A 21,914-nucleotide genomic window follows, 5' to 3' on the forward strand; every position below is an offset into this window, starting at 1 on the left:
TCCTGAAGTTTTCTGCAAATTTGTGTTATAGATCCCCATTGCATAATCACTCCACACCTTACCTTGAGAGCGATCAAAAGTAATTTGTTTATGTCGATCATGGAAATATGCAACAAGTTTGCACCAAGTGAACTCAACCATTGCAGCAATGGGCAAACCGCAGGCACCTTTAAGTACCCCATTAAAGCACTCAGAGATATTGGTTGTCATTGCCCCGTAACGTCTTCCACCATCATGTGACTGGGTCCATTTCTCCACATCCTCACTCATTAGATATGTGTATGGCATATAGCGTTCAAGATGGGGATCATCAGGGTCTACCCTCCTCAGTGCATTAATCTCGACATCCTTAATAGTTTGCATTATGGACTTAAATTTAGCGTCATGAGTCGCATATCCAGCTTTCAAGGCCAATGCCTTTAGAGTCGGGTCATCAAAGTGTGTGTTAAAGTTGCTAGCAACATGTCGAAGGCAATATCGGTGATGTACCTGTAACTTTCCATCATCACCTAAAGACCACTCTGCAATGGCGCATTTTATACCTTTATGTTGGTCAGAAATAATGCAAATGCCCTCGTTAGGTATCATGTGCCCTATCGAATTCCTGAGACACTCTAAAAACCACCCCCAACTAGCCCCTGACTCCTTGTCCACAACAGCAAAGGTGAGAGGCAAAACCTTTTGGTTAGCATCTGTTGCCATTGCAATCATCAACACCCCTCGATATTTACCATACAAATGAGTCCCATCAATACTGATCACTGGCCTGCAATATGTAAATGCAGCAATGCATGGAGCGAATGCCCAAAATACATAGCGCAGTAACGTAGTACCATCTATGGGGCTAGGTATGGTCCAATAGCTGTATTGGGTACCCGAATCCTGATCCAAGTATGCCAACAACAACTTTCGAAACCTTTGGTAAGACTCCTCCCAATCTCCAAATATCTTAGCAATTGCCTTTTGTTTTGCATCCCATACCTTATAGTAAGAGAGCTTATGATTATACTTAGTATCTATGTGGCCCTGGAGCTCATCAATACGAGTAGTGTGATTTTGTCGCAATTTCCCCACAATTTCTGATGCAACAAAATTAGAATCCATCATTTTACCGTCTTTTTGCAGGCCAAAGGGTATACAACTGTGTGGACCCACATAAGACGTGACCATCCACAGACCATTTAATTTAGCCTTCATGAATGCCCCAACGTACCACTTGCAGTTGGTGTTAATGCACGCGGCGCACAATTTAGTTTTGGTCGACCTCCGGATTATAAAATTTCTATTATCCTTTGCTGCGTATATTATCAATGCACGCTTCACCGCCTCTTTATTTGCAAAAGTCAACCCTTTATTAAAATGCATCCCATCTTCCCAAGTAGAAACAAATGGTATCTGAAGACGTGAAGGATCAACCATATTTTCTCAAGTATTTGCGGAGAATGACTCGGCAGGAGGTGTGTAGGCAGTTGTCGTATTTGTAACATGCTGGACACCAATATCATCGTCCGCATCACCTTCATCATGGCACTCCATATTTTCCTCTTCAAAATTGGAAGCAAGTTCATGGTCATCCACATCCTTCTCAAAGTCGCCTCGCTCAATCCTCTCTTCGTACTCATCCATATCATCGAGATTTTCATCATTATTCACAAAATGATCTTCGTCCTCCACCCCTAAATATGTCTCTTGAGGTTGAAGTGTTTCACTAGTATTGGCAGCATAATCTTGAGATGGGAATGTGTAACCTCCCATTGTAGTGCATCCATCGTCTAATTGCAAAGATGTAGTTGTTTGTTGCTGCAACTCCTCGACATCAACTTCTGCGAGCGGCTCGGAACTTACGTACAACTCAGCAGCATTTACTTGGGGCATTTTATGGATTCTATTAAACATGACCTTTACATGTTTATCTTCTTTGATCGCCATGTACTTGTAATTTATCTGCTCATGAAGGACTTCTTGTGGGTAACGATAAATAATATTTATGTCATAACAAGTAGGGCTCAAACTCAGTTCTTTCATTATTTTCATCTTCAAATCATTCAATGTCTTCAACTTACGACGTATCATCATGTAGTAGCATTCGATACTCGGCCCTTGAAATGCGAATCCGTCAATCTGTTCAGGATTGAAAAGGGGACCACCGTAGTATACATTTATGTCAATATTCTTCAGAGATTGTGAACCTATTAGAGTCAAGGGTAATATGTTAGTGACATATTTTAACACAATTACAAAACATTTTTATGTACTCAAAGTAGGAAAATTACAACTTCTTACATCCAACACACCCCACATTTGCATATACTCACTCCACATCACATACAAACACACTCAATCATTATCATTTCATACTCAAACAAATAAAAAAACTAAAGACAACACTTACCCCCACTACAAAATTTCAAATCATTCTAACAAAAAGATAATAACAAATATTAAACCAAACAACAACAAAAATAGCCATGATAAAAGCCTAACAATACAAATATATATCTTAAGTATTTTTTACTTCTTATAAAAAAAAATAAAAAAAAGCCTAGCATATATACACTAACTTGTTACATCATATGCATGTACAAACCCCACATTAACATATATACTCAATCATTACCATTTGTTTCTAAACAAAAAAAAAAATTCATTAATCATACTCAAATTAAAAAAAAAAAAACTAAATGCCCAAATATTCAAATCATTCTATAAAAAATATAAAGAAAAATTACAAACCAAACAAAAAAACTAATGATACATACCCATAAAAAACCTAACATTACATATATGTAACTAACAACTACCCATAAAAAAACCCTAACATTACATTTATGTAACTAACAACTATTCAAAAAAAAAAAAAAAACTAACAACTGGAGAGACTGTATAAAAACCTTACTTGACATGAGAATGTGTAAATGGAGGGTGAGTTTGATTTGAAGTTTTCTATGAGAGTGAGAGAGAGAGAGTGAGAGAGGAAGAGAGAGCTGCTGGGTTTTTAGGTGGGGCAAACGGCAGAACCCAGAAAATAGGTATGGTATGATAAAAAGAAGCTGCCCTAACCACGTGGCAGAAAGGGGACCAACCATTGAAAATCGAGTCTCTGAGACTCGATTTTCCTTTTTAAAAACCGAGTCTATGAGACTCGATATCTACTTGGAGTTCCCGTTCATCCAATTGGCAGCATATAGTAGTATTTAATTCTTCGCATATAAATCGACTCTCTAAGAGTCGATTTCCAAGTGGCCGCCACATGGAAAAGAGCCACATAAGATCTGATCAACCCACGAAAATCGAGTATCTAAGAGACGATTTATAGGCTTAAAATCGACTCTATAAGAGTCGAGATGTTAGTATTACATATACTTCCAAACAAGTGCTTACTAACTATATTCTTCAACCGTTATGGCTAATGGGCCATTTTCTCCCTAGATTTCCTATGATGTTCTCTTTTCTTCTCTTTCTCTCTCCTCTCTCTCTTTCCTTCCCTTTCGCTTAGATTGTTTGAGTTATCGAATCCAGCTATCTGAACTCTCTCTCTTGCTCTATTTTCACATATTGGTTGGCTGGAACTAAAGTGATTCGTTGGTATGTATCAACTAAATCTCATTATAGGTTTTCAATTCTAATTGTTGGGTTTGTGTTATTTTGAGGTTGGTATAGTTTTTCCCTGACTTGGGTGTCAATTTTGGTTAATGTGTTTGTATTATTGTTGCTTTGGTTAGTTTTGATATGGGTTTCCAATTCTAGTGTTGGGTTTGTGTTATTTTGAGGTTTGGTAGAGTTTTTCTTTGTTGATTCTGATTTGGGTGTCAATTTTCGTTAATGGATCTATGTTATTATTGCTTTGGTTAGTTTTTATTTGGGTTTTCAATTCTAGTTTCTGGGTTTGTGTTATTTTGAGGTTTGTTAGAATTTTCCTTTGTTGATTCTGATTTGGGCATCAATTGTGGTTAATTGGTATGTGTTATTATTGCTTTGGTTAATGGATCTGTGTTATTATTGGAATAGAGTTTGATTTAGAGGAAGAGGCATATTTATATTATAATATATATGCTGGATATGTTGGATTCAGTTTTCATAGACTGGCTGAACAAAAGAATCTAAGTGGTGCTTATTTCTTTTGCAAGTTACTCTTATTTTGTTTTCGTGTAGTGCTTATTCTATTTCAATTTTACTTGGAAATGGTAGGCATCAAGCATTGTGTCTGATTATTCTGCAAGGGATGGCAGCAATGGTTGTCATTAGATTCCATGGGTTTGAACTTAGTGGTGGTAGTTGGCCATGTTTATTGTTTGTAGATCAATTTATTATGAGCTTACTAGCTCTGTGACCCTGGGTACCCTACAGGTAAAAAACATTTATTACATTTGGGGATCACCAAGGAAGAATTTCATGCAATTACATGGTTTACCAACTGGGCGGTAGATGTTGACCATGGTTCAGATCTTCTTGAAGTTCCTAATGTCAAATTGCATCTAGAGTCAATGTAATTAGTTTGAAATTGTCATAATGTAGATTCATACTTCAAGTTTTCTTGTAGGAATTTTGGAAAAAAATTTGGGTTGGTATTTCATTTTAAGCAATTGACCCAGTTACTTTTTCATGCCATGACAGTGAAAATAAAGAATGTGGTGGAGATGCAAGTGGAGTTAAAGACATTGTGAGGAACATGAAAGCAGTTGAAAGGGCAAACTTGGGGTTTATGTGCAAGCAGATTATTGACATGGGAAGAATGATGTGGGTCAAGGAATGTGGTTTAGAAACAGAGTTTGTCATATATGTCCCATCAAGCATTTCTCTTGAAAACCATCTATTGATTGCCAGACATACTAATCAATTTTGAGATGTCTTTGTTTTTTCTTTTATGTAAGATTGTATGATTTCCAATTTTGCTAGAATGTGCTATTGTATGACACTCTTTGGAGTTATGAGAATTGCTTGGCAAGTTAATGAAATACATTTAACACGATTTCACTTTCATCTCTTCAGACTTGGTTAGAGACAATTTGACAAATTTTTTTTTTTGGAATGAAATTTGGTAATTGACATGAGTATTGCAAAAAATTACCTAACCAGGACAAGGTACAATCTACTTTGGCAGATTGCATACACTCTAGCAGCATTTTAGCCTTCAGAAAAACTAAAGAGGAAAAGCACAAAGCAATATTTGATCTAATCATAAAACTCTTACAAAATATATTTCTCTGGTTATAATTTCCTAGTGAAATATGTTCAACTTTATACTGCACATGTAAGTGAGTCTCTAATTTTTTTTTTGAACAGCCTACAGTTGATACACTTAGCTTACTTTCCTGCTGCTTTTCTCTTTACTCTTACTTTACATCCATAACCAGTTCTTGCTTGTAAAAAAATGTCACTGGCTATCTCTGCCATTATAAAGTGGAGCAAGTTTAAACTCTTTTACTCTTGGCTATGATTTGATTAGCCGTTCACCTATTCCAATCTTGAATTTTCTTAAGCTTAGTAGAATCGTAATCTAGTAATCTGCTTGCACTTTTTAGATGGATACGCATGAGCAGATGTGTTGCCCTTATCCAAACTCCCATTAGTCATGCTGACTTGAAAAAGGGCTTGGCTACATCCACTTTGGCTTTTGGAAGTTACTCTTATTTTGTTTTTGTGTAGTGCTTATTCTATTTCAATTTTACGTGATAAGGAATTTAGTTTTGATAATAAAATGAAGTAACCAATGTTTTATTAAATTGTAAAGTCACATTACAATTATCACATGGCATGTTACAAAAGAGAATTCACTAATTTATTAAATCATTTCCTTTGCTCCCATTTGTAAAGTAAAAACATAATTCACTAATTAAATACTGTTAACATGTATAATGTTGTGGGTTTTAGGCCCAACTAGTTTACTTGTATAACACTCTTACTTGTACTACACTCATATTTACTTGTACTGCACTCATATGCCTCTTATATAAATGCACTCATGTATATTTTTTCAGTGAGAAATACAATACTATTGAATTTAGTATTTCTAACATGGTATCAGAGCCACTGCTTTGACTTTTTTTTTTTTAGCTGTCTTGTCTTTTATTGGTGTTACTCCATTCTCAACATCGCTTCCGCCGTCACAACAACCGCTGCAGCCTTTCGCTGTTGAACCTTCGACGTCTTCCAGACATCATCCTTGGGTTCCGGACCTGTAGCCGTCATCGTTGAGGAGTCACCCGCCACGTCATCGATGACCCGCGTTGATTGACGTTGACCTGCATTGACTTTGACTTGAAGGTTGACTTTGACCGTTGACTTTTCTCCAGGGTTGACTTTTTTTTTGGGTGTGCAGTCCAGGTGCTCCTTACCTAGTTTTTCGCGTAGATTTCATTTTTGCAATCCATTTTTGCATATTTTGCTTCTAAATGAAGAATAAGGACAAGCCTTCTTCCTTTTGTAACAATTGTCGCCGACAATCCAGCAAATGTTTTTGCAATTTTTACAAATGTTTTGGCCATAATATTAAGACTTGCTATCAGCGCAATAAATCAGCTGTTTCAATTTCTGCTGCCACTATTGCTAACATTGAGAGTGTCCAACCAATGGCTCCCGTCTCTGCACAGTCTAAGTCTTCAGGTCGCACTTTCACCATGCCTACAGATGACCTTAAAAATATCATCGCCAATGTCATTTGTATGGTTGGTAATGCATCTTATTCCTCTTTTCTCTCAGCTTTATCCGGTATGTCTCCTTCCTCTTGGCTTATGGATTCTGCTTGTTGCAATCACATGACACCTCACTCATCCTTATTTTCTGAACTTAAACCTGCATCACACCCTCTTACTATTCGTACAGCAAATGGTTCCACAATGTCTGGTCATAATATAGGTTTCGTTTCAACCTCCAACCTCTCAGTTTCTGGAGTCTTTAATGTTCCTGACCTTTCTTACAATTTGTTTTCTGTGGGACAATTAGCTGAGTTGGGTTATCGAATTATATTTGATTATTCTGGGTGTCTGGTGCAAGATCCAAGGACGGGACAGGAGTTAGGGACCGATCCCAGAGTTGGGCGTATGTTTCCCGTGGACAACCTTTGTCTTCCACTTATTGCTCCTGTTTCTATTGCCGCAGCTGCTGCAGTTTCTTCTATTCCTTCCCTTGCACTTTGGCATGCTCGTCTTGGTCACGCATCTTCTTCTCGTATACAACAATTGGCTTCTAGAGGTTTGTTAGGTTCAGTGTTTACTGAAAATTTTGATTATGTTTCATGTCAGTTAGGAAAACAACTAGCTTTGCCTTTCAATACTAGTGAATCAATATCCACTGATATCTTTGACCTTATTCATTCTGATGTTTGGGGACCTTCCTCTATCTCTAGTATTGGTGGATCTTGATATTTTGTTGTCTTTGTTGATGATTACTCTCGCTATAGCTGAATTTTTAATATGAAACATCGTTTTGAATTATTGCAAGTATATTCTAATTTTGCAAAAATGGTTGAAACTCAATTTTCAAAACGTATCAAAATTTTTCGATCTAATAATACTCTTGAGTACACTCAATATGCTTTCCAAGCTATTTTGCATTCCTATGGCACTGTTCATCAACTAACTTGTCCAGGTACCTCTCAGCAAAATGGTAGAGCTGAACGAAAACTTCGTCATATTCTTGACACTGTTCGTGCTCTTCTTCTCTTTGCCAAAGTTCCTGCTCCTTTTTGGGGCGAAGCTGCTCTTCATGCTGTTCATGCTATTAATCGCATTCCCAGTCCTGTCATCCAAAATCAAACTCCATATGAACGCCTTTTTAGGTCACCTCTAGACTATCACCACCTTTGCTCATTCGGTTCTGCTTGTTTTGTTCTTCTTCAGCCACATGAGCATAACAAACTTGAGCCTAGGTCAAGACTTTGTTGTTTTCTTGGCTATGGCGAAACTCAAAAGGGGTATCGATGTTATGATCCTATTTCTCATTGTCTTCGTATCTCCCGCAATGTTATCTTTTGGGAACATCGCCTCTTTGTCGAGCTCTCTCACTTTCGTGCTTCTCTATCTTCATCTTCTGTCTTAGATCTATTTCCAAATGAGACACATATTCCTTCTGTAGCTGCTCCTGACCCTTCTATAGTTGATCTTGATCCTCCTGTAGCTGCTCCTAATTCTCCTATTGACTTCTCTGTCCAACCACCCGATATCCTTGATCCCTTTCCTAGTTCCCCCTTTAATGACCAGGTGGAAGATGAACAGGTCGAAGACGAGCTACCTAACCCTGATCTTGGGTCCCCTACTCCTGCTCTGCCTGAAGATCATGCACAAGACATTCCACCTTATCACTCAACTCGGGTAAGGTCCATTCCTGCATATTTACTTGACTATCATTGTTACACTGCCCTTGCTACATTGCACGAGCCTTACACCTATCATGAGGCTTCCACTGACCCTTTATGGCAGATTGCAATGAAAGAGGAACTTGATGCATTATCTAAAAACCATACTTGGGACTTGGTCACTCTCCCCCCTGAAAAATCTGTGGTTGGCTGTAAGTGGATCTACAAGATTAAGACTCGCTCTGATGGGTCCATTGAGCGCTACAAAGCTCGTCTTGTTGCAAAATTTTTTACACAGGAGTATGAGATTGATTATGAGGAAACCTTTGCTCTGGTTGCTCATATCTCATCTGTTCGTGCCCTCTTAGCTATTGCTGCTGCCAGTAAATGGGATCTTTTCCAGATGGATGTCAAAAATGCATTCCTTAATGGAAATTTAAGTGAAGAAGTTTATATGCAACCTCCTCCTGGTCTCTCTGTTGAATCAAACAAGGTTTGTCACCTTCGACGTACACTTTATGGCCTTAAACAAGTTCCACGAGCTTGGTTTGCCAAATTCAGCTCTACCATCTCTCGCTTGGGTTACATGGCCAGTCATTATGATTCTGCCTTATTTCTTCATCGCACTGACAAAGACACTATTTTACTTCTCTTGTATGTGGATGATATGATCATAATTGGTGATGACCTCAGTGGCATTCAAGAACTTAAGGATTTTCTCAGTCAACAGTTTGAGATAAAAGATCTTGGACATCTCAGCTACTTCTTGGGTCTTAAAATCACTCATTCTACAGATGGACTTTACATTACTCAAGCCAAGTACGCCTCTGAACTCTTGTCTAGAGCTGGACTCACTGATAGTAAGACTGTTGACACTCTAGTTGAGCTTAATGCGCATCTGACTCCTTCAGGGGGGAAACCATTGTCTAATCCCTCTCTTTATAGACGCTTAGTTAGCAGCCTAGTTTATCTCACTGTTACTCGTCCAGACATTTCCTATGCTGTTCACCAAGTGAGCCAATATCTGTCTACTCCACGATCGACTCACTATATTGCTGTTTTGCGCATTCTTCGGTACCTAAAGGGCACTCTCTTCCATGGTCTTTTCTACTATGCTCAGTCTCCTCTTGTTCTCCGTGCATTTTCTGATGCTGATTGGGCAGGAGATCCCACTGATCGCAGGTCCACCACTGGTTATTACTTTCTTCTTGGTTCTTCTCTGATTTCTTGGCGAAGCAAGAAACAAACTCATATGGCCCATTTCAGTACTGAAGTAGAATATCGTGCCCTTGCTGATACCACATCTGAGCTTCTTTGGTTACGATGGCTTCTCAAAGACTTAAGTATGTCTACATCCTCTGTTACTCCTCTTTATTGTGACAACAAGAGTGCCATTCATATTGCTCACAATGATGTCTTCCATAAACGGATTAAACACATTGAGATCGATTGTCATTTTATCTGTTATCATCTTGTCCATGGTGCTCTCAAGCTAATATCAGTCTCCTCTATAGATCAACTTGCAGATATCTTCACCAAGTCACATCCTACGGGATGCCTTCGTACTTTGGTTGACAACCTCAAGTTGGTCTCACATCTACCTTAAGTTTGAGAGGGGCTGTTAACATGTATAATGTTGTGGGCTTTGGGCCCAATTAGTTTACTTGTATAGCACTCTTACTTGTACTACACTCATATTTACTTGTACTGCACTCATATGCCTCCTATATAAAGACACTCATGTATATTCTTTCAGTGAGAAATACAATACTATTGAATTCAGTATTTCTAACAAATACAATGCTTATTTGCAATTTTTAAATAAATTACAATTGAACATAATAAATTGAATATATTCATGAGCTTAAGTCCTACTACCTATTTAATCTAACATCAATTGCCTCTCTGCCTCATTGGCGAACAATACTGCCTATTCAATCTAACACCAACTACCTCTCTGCTTGATTGGCAAAAGATATGTTCGAAATGGTTGAGCTGCAGATCCTTTTGTCTCCATTAAACTATCATATCTTCTAAGAAAGCAAGCAGTGAAGGAAAAAGGCAGGCAAACACCTTCTTTTGTAAAAAAATCTGGACAGAAAACAGGGAGGAGCAACCTTGCATCTTGTGACAATTTAATGAAGATGTTTCATGAGAACATGCTTCAACTGAGAGGTCGAGAAAAAAATGAACAAATCTTTAAGCATGCTAACCCAATTGTCATTATTTTCCTGCAATAATGAAAAGTTATACATTCAGTAGATACCACATTTAAAATCAAGCTACAATGTTAATGACCAGTCACCAGAGCAATCTTAGAAGATATGACAAATAAACCAAAAAAATTCACTAGCCACTAAAACATCTCCAGGTATTGCTAATATCAATGCCTCCAATAACTTCCAAAATATGCAAATCAAGATATTTGTATTTAATTCTCTAAGATTAGTATTTGATTGCTGTTCTAAGAATCCTTTGCCTTTTTGATTTCGAATTTCTGATTTGAAACTATCAATCAAACACTAAAGACAAACATTAGTCATTGAAAAAATAATTAGAACTCAACTTCATCAAGGTGAACAGAGAAATTAATGTCCATTTGTTGTTAATTTTCCTTCGTACCTCTTCCACATAAAACTCAAATGCTTCTCACTCTCTCTTCAAAACTGGATAGCTAGCTTCAAAGGACACTATCAATAGTTACCAATTTACATTATCTCCAACTAGCTGCTACTCTACAAGGATCCCATCATCCTTAAGAGGCAATCGTACTATTAATAGTTACAAAGAAAGCACTAGAACTAAATTATCACAAATAATGCCAGTGTTCCTCCCTATGTATATGATCAACAATTATAAGTGGCCTTATATAACTAGCAATTATTTTTTATACATAAATAAATTTGATAAGATTAAGACATGGTGTTACTACAACATAGTGATCCACACACTTAGACATTGAAAGGTTTGTTCTTTTCTTGCTTTTCCTATTGATGTGATATCAAAATGGTTTCTTAGGAGTCTATCGACTTTGTGGTTTATCAAACCAATTAACCAAAATTGATGCCCAAATCAGAATCAACAAAGGAAAATTCTTACAAACCTCAAAATAACACAAACCTAGAAACTAGAATTGAAAACCCAAATCAAAACTAACCAAAGCAATAATAACACAGACCCATTAACCAAAATTGACACCCAAATCAGAATCAACAAAGAAAAACTCTACCAAACCTCAAAATAACACAAACCCAGCGCTAGAATTGGAAACCCATATCAAAACTAACCAAAGCAATAATAACATAGACCCATTAACCAAAATTGACACCCAAGTCAGAGAAAAACTATACCAACCTCAAAATAACACAAACCCAACAACTACATATGCACTTATCATTTTTTTTCTTTATCAATCACACTCTGTTACGTTATAGTTGTAGCAAAAATTTGTAAAAAAATTGGTAGTTCTATGACTTTTTCAAAATCAAATAAAGAAAAATGACACAATTGAAGCAAGCCAGCATTGAATGTTCTATTCGTGGACCGTAAAGTTTTTTACAATCATGACCAATTTTCATTGGTTTTATAGCCCTATGAAAGGGTAATTCTCTTGTACTTCATCTTCTTTTTTTATTTTATTTATATATATATATATATATATATATATAAAATTTTGGTACGGTATTCATTAGTAGGTAATCTGTTATACCAGGTTATCAAAACATCACATTTAATAGTACTATCCTCACATTGTGTAATAGTAATATCACATGTGACTGTACTTTTGTCATATTCGGCGATTCCTTTATTTTTCTCATATTTGATGATACTATCTTCACATTGTGCAGTACCAATATCACATGTGACTATACTTCAGTCACATTCGGTGGTTCCCTTATTTTTTCTCACATTTGACGGGTACAATCCTCACATTGTGCAGTACCAACATTATATGTGACTGTACTTTTATCACATTCGGTAGTTCCTTTATTTTTTCTCACATTTGATGGTTCCATTATCACATTAGGCAGTACCAACATCGCATGTGACTGTACTTTTTTCACATTTGATAGTTCCATTGTCACATTAGACAATACTAACATCACATTTGACCGTACTTTTGCCACATTCAATTGTGCTCGTATTTTTTTTCTCACATTTAATAGTATCATCTTCAAATTGTGTAGTACCAACATCACATGTGACTATATTTTTGTTACATTCGGTGGTTCCCTTATTTCTTTTTCCTTATATTTGATGGTTCCATTGTCACATTAGGCGGTACTAACATCTTATTTGATTGTACTTTTCTTACATTCATTAGTTCTTTAATTTTTACTCACATTTGACAGTTCCATCGTCACATTGAGATTTGGGTAGTACCAATATTACATGTAACCATATTTTTGTCACGTTTGATAGTTCCCTTATTTTTTTTTCTTCACATTTTATGGTTCCATTATGACATTAAGCAGTATCAACATTACATATGACAATACTTTTGCCACATTCGGTTATACTTGTATTTTTTTTCTAACATTTGATGGTACCATCTTCAAATTGTACAGTACCAAAATCATATGTGACTGTGCTTTTGTCACGTTTGGTGGTTCAATTTTTTTTTTCTCGCAAATGGTGGTTCTATTGTCATATTATACAGTATCAACATTATATTTGACTGTACTTTTCTCACATTTGGTTGTACTTTAATTTTTTTCTCACATTTGATAGTGCTGTCCTCACATTATGCAGTACCAACATCATATGTGACTGTACTTTTGTCACATTTGGTGCTCCACTTATTTTTTTATTACGTTTGATGGTTTCATTGTCACATTAAACAATACCAACATTACATTAGACCGTACATTTCTCACACTTGGTGGTACTTTTATCACGTTCGATGGTTCCCGTTTTTTTTTTTTTTACCAATTACTATAATACTCCTGAAACCTAAAAAATGACCGAAATACCCTTAGAACCTAAAAAATGATAGAATCACCCTAGAACTCAAAAAACTCAAAAAACTTACCAAAATTACTACAAAACCCAAAAAATGACCGAAATAACCATGAAACTTAGAAAATAACCAAAATACCCTTAGAACCTAAAACTCAAAAAACTTACCAAAATTACTACAAAACCCAAAAAATGACCGAAATAATCATGAAACTTAGACAATAACCAAAATACCCTTAGAACAAAAAAAAATTGACCAAATGACCCTGAAACTTAAAAATAAGACCAAAATTAAAATAAAACCTAAAAAATGACCAAAATAACAATGAAACCTAAAAAATGACTGAAATAAAAATAAAACCTAAAAAATAACCAAAATACCCCTAGGAAAAAAAAAGACCACATGACCTTGAAACAAAGAAATTGATTGAAATGACCTTAAAACAAAAAAAAAAAAAGACTAAAATGATCTCGTAACCTAAAAAGTGACTGAAATACCCTTAGGACCTAAAAAAATGACTTAAATTTTTATAATCCACTTAATAATATAAAATTAACAAAAGGGAAAAAATGAATTTTTTTTATCCAATACTTGATTTCTTGAAACTAAAGTACCATACAAAAAGAAAAAAAGATAAAGAAAAGGATAAATCTCTCCATAGTTCATACTCTAAATACTAATTATTATCTTAAATATTTATAATTAATTTAATAATATAAAATTTACAAAAGAAAAAAAATGAAAAACAATTACCCAGTACTTGATTTCTTAAAAGTAAAGTACCATACAAGAAGAAAAGAAAATATAAAGATAAATCACTCCACAATCCACACTCTAAACACTAATTAGTATCTTAAATATTTATAATTCACTTAATAATATAAAATTTACAAAAGGAAAAAAGGTGAAAAAGAAATTTACCCGGTACTTGATTTTTTAAAAATAAAGTACCGTACAAAAGGAAAAAGGGAAAAAAAGAAGATAAATCACTCTATAGTCAACAATCTAAATACTAATTACTATCTTAAATATTTACAATTCACTTATAATATAAAATTTACAAAAGAAAAAAAAGTGAAATTTTTTTTACCCAATACTTGATTTCTTGAAAATAAAGTACCATACAAAAGGAAAAAGGAAAAAGGAAAAAGGAAAAAAAAAGATAAATCATTCTACAGTCAACAATCTAAATACTAATTACTATCTTAAATATTTATATTCCATTTAATGATATAAAATTTATAAAAAGAAAAAAAAAGTGAAAACAAATTACCAGTACTTGATTTTTTGAAAATAAAGTACCATACAAAAGGAAAAAGGAAAAAAAAAAAGATAAATCACTCTATAGTCAACAATCTAAATACTAATTACTATCTTAAATATTTATAATCTACTTAATGATATAAAATTTATAAAAAGAAAAAAAAAAGTGAAAACAAATTACCCAATACTTGATTTCTTGAAAGTAAAGTACCAAAGAAAAAGAAAAAAAAATCACTTTACATTCCACATTCTAAATATTAATTACTATATTAAATATTTATAATCCATTTAATAATATAACATTTACAAATGAAAAAAAAAATGAATTTTTTTTACCTAGTACTTAATTTCTTGAAATTAAAGTACCGTACTAAAAGAAAAAGAAAAAAGATAAATCACTCTACAGTTCACAGTTTAAATACTAATTAATATCTTAAATATTTATAATTCATTTTATAATATAAAATTCACAAATGAAAAAAAAATTTACCTAGTACTATATTTCTTGAAAGTAAAGTACCATACAAAAAGAAAAAGAAAAAGAAAATAAAGATAAATCACTCCACAGTCCACAGTCCACACTCTAAATACTAATTACTATTTTAAATATTTATAATCCACTTAATAATATAAAATTTACAAAAAGAAAAAAAAGTGAAAAAAAAAATTTAGCTAGTACTTGATTTTTTGAAAATAAAGTATCATACAAAAAGAAAAAGAAAAAAAGATAAATAACTCTACAATCCACAATCAAAACATTGATTACTATCTTAAATATTTATAATCTAGTTAATAATATAAAATTTACAAAAGAAATGAAAAGTGTAAAAAAATTACCCAGTACTTGATTTCTTGAAAATAAAGTACTATACAAAAAGAAAAAAAAAAAAAAGAAAGAAAAATCACTTCATAGTCCACACTCTAAATGCTAATTACAATCTTAAATATTTAAAATTCACTTAATAACATAAAATTTACAAAAAAAAAAGAAAAAAAATTTACCCAATACTTGATTTCTTGAAAATAAAGTACCATACAAAAAGAAAAAGAAAAAGAAAAGATAAATTACTCCACATCTAAATACTAATAACCATCCTAAATATTTATAATCTACTTAATAATATAAAATTAAAAAAAAACGTGAAAAAAAAAATTTACTTAGTACTTGATTTCTTGAAAATAAAGTACTTTACAAAAAAAAAAAAAAAAAGAAACGATAAATCACTTCACTGTCCACAATCTAAATTCTAATTACTATCTTAAATATTTATAGTCCACTTAATAATATAAAATTTACAAAAGAAAAAAAAAAGTGAAAAAAAATTACCTAGTACTTGATTTCTAGAAAGTAAAGTATCATACAAAAAGAAAAAGATAAAGATAAAAAAAGTATAAAGATAAATCACTTCACATTTCACACTCTAAATACTAATTAGTATCTTAAATATTTATAATCCACTTAATAATATAAAATTTACAAAAGAAAAAAAAGTAAAAAAAAAAATTATCAATATTTGATTTCTTAAAAGTAAAGTACCATACAAAAAGAAAAAGAAAAAGAAAACCACTCCATAGTCCACAATCTATATGCTAATTATTATCTTAAATGTTTATAATTCATTTAATAATGTAAAATTTACAAAAGAAGAAAAAAAGTGAAAAAAAATTACCTAGTTCTTAATTTCTTGAAAGTAAAGTCCTATTCAAAAAGAATGCTTAGAGTAAACCATTAACGAGTGAGAATGAGATAACTCAAGTGGTCATGGATTGGGCTAAACACAAGATAACTCCAAAAAAGAAAAAAAAGAAGAAGCAAGTTTCTACTTTCTAGAGAGGAAGATGTTGTAGGTGAAGAGGAATTGAACATAAATTAAATACCGAGGGTACAAATATTATTTACTGATAAATTTTTACCTTCCCACCGATACTATTATGCATTGATATGACCCCACAAACCCCTTAATTGTAAGGTGGCCTCTTCTTAAAAATACAAAAAAAAAAAAAGGTTAGCCAAAGAGAAGACTAGTGGGGAAAAAAAAAAAAAAAATTTGCCCTACCCTCAATGTTTCCCTCTATACTCTACCGAAAACCAATATATATATATATATATATATATATATATATATATATCATATTATGTGTTTGATTTTTCTTCTATTTTAGATTTGGGTTGTTTTATAAGGAAAACAATTAGTGGTATGAAGGTTCTATTTTTGTGAAGTGTAAAGTGTATTAAAGATCATATTGATATTGGGTTTGTGTTTATCATATGCATTGGCCCAAGTGGCCCAATTTAGTGTAAAGCTCATCAACATCTAATCCTAGACTTTGTAGCATCTATATATACCCAATTAGGTTTCTTTGTATTTCACACAAATTTAATATCAAATATGTAACTTTCTAGGGTTTTATCTCATAGACATATCTTCTTTCTTTTCTCCTTGCTTTAGCCTTCACAAGTCTTTAATTACATTTTCTCTATAATGTTTTTCTTCTTTACATTTTAACAAAGTGAAAGACTAAGGGCCTATTTGGTTAGTTGAAACAAACATTGTTTTTTGTTTTCATTTTTAGTTTTTAGTAGGTCCTATCACTAAAAAAACTAGTTTAGTTTTTAGTATTTGTAGTTAGTTTTTATTTTCAGTATCCTAAATGTTGGATTTAAATATAAAAAATGAATACAACTTTTCAATCTTTTCATTTTTGATGAACTAACTGATATCCCACGTGATGCGCGGTGTATTTTGATAAATTTTATAAGAAATTATTTATGACCCATTGATTTCATGAATACTATTATTGTTAGTCACACTTAATCTATGAGGTTTTCTACTAAAACTAAATTAAAACTAAATACATTGGGGGGAAAATTCCTCTAATTCATGCAACCAAGAAATGTTAACAGATCATAGTGAAATTGTCACCTACAAACCGGTTGATTCCTATGTGTCTTTCTTGTATTATATATGTTTTATATATCAATTAGCTATAAAAACTTCTAGAATTTCATGATACAACAATAAAAAAAATAATGTCATAGTGATGCAATAATATCACAATTTAACCTCCAAATTTTAATTGAACTAAAAGTAGGAAAAAATAGATCCTTACCAAGTATACGCATCATACAGAAAACCAAAAATATAAATTGGCACATAATAAGAAAAAATAAGTCTAAAAGTTACAATGCTACATATGTAAAACCGTATACATAAAATGTAAACAAAATATTTAAGACGAACGTAATATTTTAAAAATTAACATACCTCTCAGAAAGCAAAACAAAGATATTGTGAGAAAATTATGGAAGTTTAATTTTTAAGTCCAATGGAAATAGAGATTTATACTGGACAAATGTGGAGACAAATGATATTTGTCCAATTCATTGAATTCGACTCTTGCAGTTCTACATTGAAGTTAGTCTTATGTTGAAAATTGAAAAGTTTTTTTGATTCTTACCTTACCCATGACTTTTTAGATCTATCCGTATCAATTCAAAGCATGTAAAGTTATAAATGTATACAAATTCTTTGAATTTTATTCCTACATTTTCCATGACTTGTTAAATCCATCTATATCAAATCAAAGTATGTAAAGTTATAAATGTATACAAATTCTTAAAATTTTATTAGTAATACATTGAAATAAATGCATTTGCCATTACTTAATAGGTTGACATAAATGATAAATTTAGGTGAGGTAGAAGCCTAAATGAGAAGGATATTATACAATATGCCACTTGGCAAACGTTATGCTTTTTCACATGAGATCTCTACTTTTATATATATATTGATATGAATACAGTGACATATTCATAAATATTGTGAAGACAAAAAATTACATTTTTTTTAGTGATGTGATGTGTGTGAGTGAGAAAATAAAAATTTACTTAAAAAAAAAGATAGAAAACAATGACCAAACCTGGGTATAATGTATTTTGTATACAATTATTTATTCAAAACAACTTACTAAATATTACCAAATATGAAAATAAGTATTTTTTTTTTCTATATTCAAATTCAGAATTTGAATATAGAATAAAGAAAAAAGAAGAAGTAAATACACCACTTTTTAAAACCAAACAAGGTGGAGGTAGTATTTTTATTCAACTAGCAGCTTTAGAACTCTCATTTTCCAAAATTCGACCTTAGGGTTGTGGTTGACCCAATCCATAACCACTCGTGGTCAATAATTTTACTCCAAGTACCAACAACAGGAGCAATATATATGTATGCGTAAACAAGTTGTATATGCCAAGTAGTACATGAGGTGTCATGGGTATCATTGGGGAGATAGAAATTAGAATATAGATGTCGTAATAAACTTCTTATAAGACGTTTACAGGCACCGTTTGTTTCTATCTACCACCATTTGTTTTTTGTATTTTCATGAGTTCTTTTCCATCAAATTGTGGACAAGGCCACGTGACGATTCTCGGGAAAGGTTTTTTAAGAAAAAGAAAGGTTCGATTTTTGGAGTATTTTTTACTACTAAGAAAATTATGAGTCTAAAAAAAAAGGTTGAGGAGTTGCCACTCATTTTATTATTATTTTTTTTGCAAGGGAAAACAAAACAAGAAATAAAAATTATTGCTTTTTTATTTGATTGACTCAATGGATAAGGAAAAACGGTCTATGTCCACCAAGGACAAGTTCGGGGGTCAAATTACACCGTGGGAAGGTATGAGGCACCTACGCACGCCCGATATGTCTACCGGCCTCTACTAAATAAGTAAGAACTATTTGATATTCAATTAATTGTTCAATGGGCACAATATTATTAACCAAATTCATTACACCAAATCAGGCAAGTAGTTGATTTTATGGCATGGTGGCCTAGAGCTAGATCATAACACAAGATAACGATAAATAAAAAGAAGCGGCAAGTTAATAACAAAACAAAATGATGACCAAGAAATTAACAAGCATGTTAAGAAATTGACATAACAACTACTATAAAAAAAAAACATGTGTAAGCTTAAACTCTTCCAAAATATGATGTGAGTAATATGAGAACATTTCATTTTAAGAGACTAAAAGGATTGTAATCTTTTTAAAGAAAAGAGTGGGGGCTTAATCAGATTGGCTTGTGACTTGGCTTTGATTTGAAGTAAAAAAAAGTTTTATTCTTATTTTTGCTTGTGAAAACCGAAACCATGGACTTGGTAAAAAAAAAAATAAGCATATTCTTGTTTTTTGTTTGTGGGATCCGGAACATGGACTTGCTTTTGATTTGAAGTAAAAAAAGTATATTTTTATTTTGTTTGTGAAAATCGGAATCAAACATTTGCTTTTGATTTGAAGTAAAACATAAGTATATTTTTTTATATTTTGTTTGTAGAAACCGAAATAGTGGGAGTTGTTGGGAAGATCATGGGTCTAGGCAACTAGGGGAGATTAGCTACGGTGAGAGAAAAAAGAAAAAAAGAAAAAAACCTATGTTCTCGTCACAAGCCATCAATGCATGGTCCACTTTTTAAGAAATCACATGCTTTAAGCCCACTCTTTCACTTTTAGCTTTCTTTTATTACATCCCAGCTCTACTCTTTGTTCAAGGCAGCCAAGATTCAAGTTTTAACGTTCAGACTGAAGAGGAAAAACCTAGCAAAGCAACCAAGCTTTAAACGGCTGAAACACACAAGAATAAAAGAGTGGGAAGGATGAATATATACCCAGCACCCTCAAATGAGTTTGATGGTGACTCCACTGAGACGAACGACGACGGCAGCGGCAACGGCGTTCTTTGATGGATGGTCCTCCCACCACGCAACGCTCCACCGGCAACAGTTGACGGAGAGGCGCTAAAAAAGCCGTATACAGTGTGGGATTTGTCCCCCTCAGGACCGGATTTTCCCTCAAGAAATCTCAATCTCTCAATGTTTTTTTTTTTTTGTGTTTTTTGTGTTTTTTGAAAGCTTTTCTTTTTTTTTGAAGATTAGAATCAAAGAGGTGTGATGAAAATGAGTTTTTGAAATGAGGAAAAAAAATGGGTCTCTTCTAGTTCTAGAATCCAGTGGAAAACCAAAAAAAGTGGTCTTCGCCCCCTTGTTTTCCTTTTTTTTTTTTTTTTTTCTTTTTTCGGCCTTATATGGTGCCCCTCTTTTTTTTTTTTCAAAATTTCAAAATCCACGCCTGCCCTCACTGGAACAGTGGTATGACAGCCAGGACAAAAATCCCCAGAGGAGGGTATGCTGGACCTGCTTAATGTAGGAGGTGTCTGCCATGTGTACCCTCTCACCATTCTATTGTGTTTTTTGTCCTTTTCTTTTTTCCCACTAAAGCTGGGTTTATACCAATATATTTTGAAATAAAATGCAATTATTTTTAAGTTAAATTAACAGAGAAGGAGATTGAGGGACAAAACTTGATTTTTTTTTATATAACTCTCAAAAATTAAGGATTTTGTGAAAAATGAAAAAAAGAGAGAGGCATGCATGGATTAAAATAAAAAAAGGTTGGTTCAAATGCACTTAAAATAAAAAATTGACAGTTAAAACTAAGAATAAATAAATATAGGAGTTAAAAAAAAAGTAAAAAATAAAATAAAGATGTGCCAAATAAGAGAGAGAGTAAGGAGTTATACATATTATTTAATTAGTTCATCATTGGGGGGACGTATGCGCAAAAAATATGCATTATAATTGAGAAACGAAATAGGATGTCTACACAAATTGACTTAACAAAAAAAAAAAAATTTATTATGTGCTTTGTTTAAAATTAAAATGTTAATTTGTATAAAATTTTATACATAAAATTTAGAATAGTTGTAACATCACTTTCTCCAAATTGTCACCCATGTTTTGCAATAAAGACGCTGACAAGTGAGTACAGAAGATAAGAGGGACGAGCGAAACCAAAAATCAAAGCTCATTTTTCAACATATAATTGACTGGATACACTAATACATGGTCAATGGTTGCATGCGAGGTCCTATTGCAATTCGCAACAGAGTTGTCACAAAATTGAAGGACCCACCACAGCACCACTTGTCCAACTTTCTAGTAATTTCGACGTAGAGGGTTGTTCAGAAGTCACATCCTCTATTAAATCAATATGATTTTTTTTTTCTTTTGTACATTTGCTACAAGTATATATGTTTATCTCAATGCTATCACGGCACATTTCATTGAATCATTGTGCCACCCAATTGGACAAGATTATTATTCCTAGTTAAGCAACCCTTATAATACGTACCTTGTTCCAAGTCCACGCCCATGTTGGGTCACTTCTTCTGCCTATCCCCACTGTGGACATCAATCGTATCATTAAGTCTGTTGGCTATTGTTGTTGTTATCAGAGAAACTCCAAAGTCATGCAAATTTGGCTATAATTTTAATTTTATTGCTTTTTGAGGGAAAAGGGGACCCAAGTGTAATGCAAGGATGACCCAGCTTTCAGT

This window comes from Castanea sativa, chromosome 6, assembly GCF_040712315.1.
Source record: "Castanea sativa cultivar Marrone di Chiusa Pesio chromosome 6, ASM4071231v1".
Taxonomy (NCBI): Eukaryota; Viridiplantae; Streptophyta; class Magnoliopsida; order Fagales; family Fagaceae; genus Castanea; species Castanea sativa.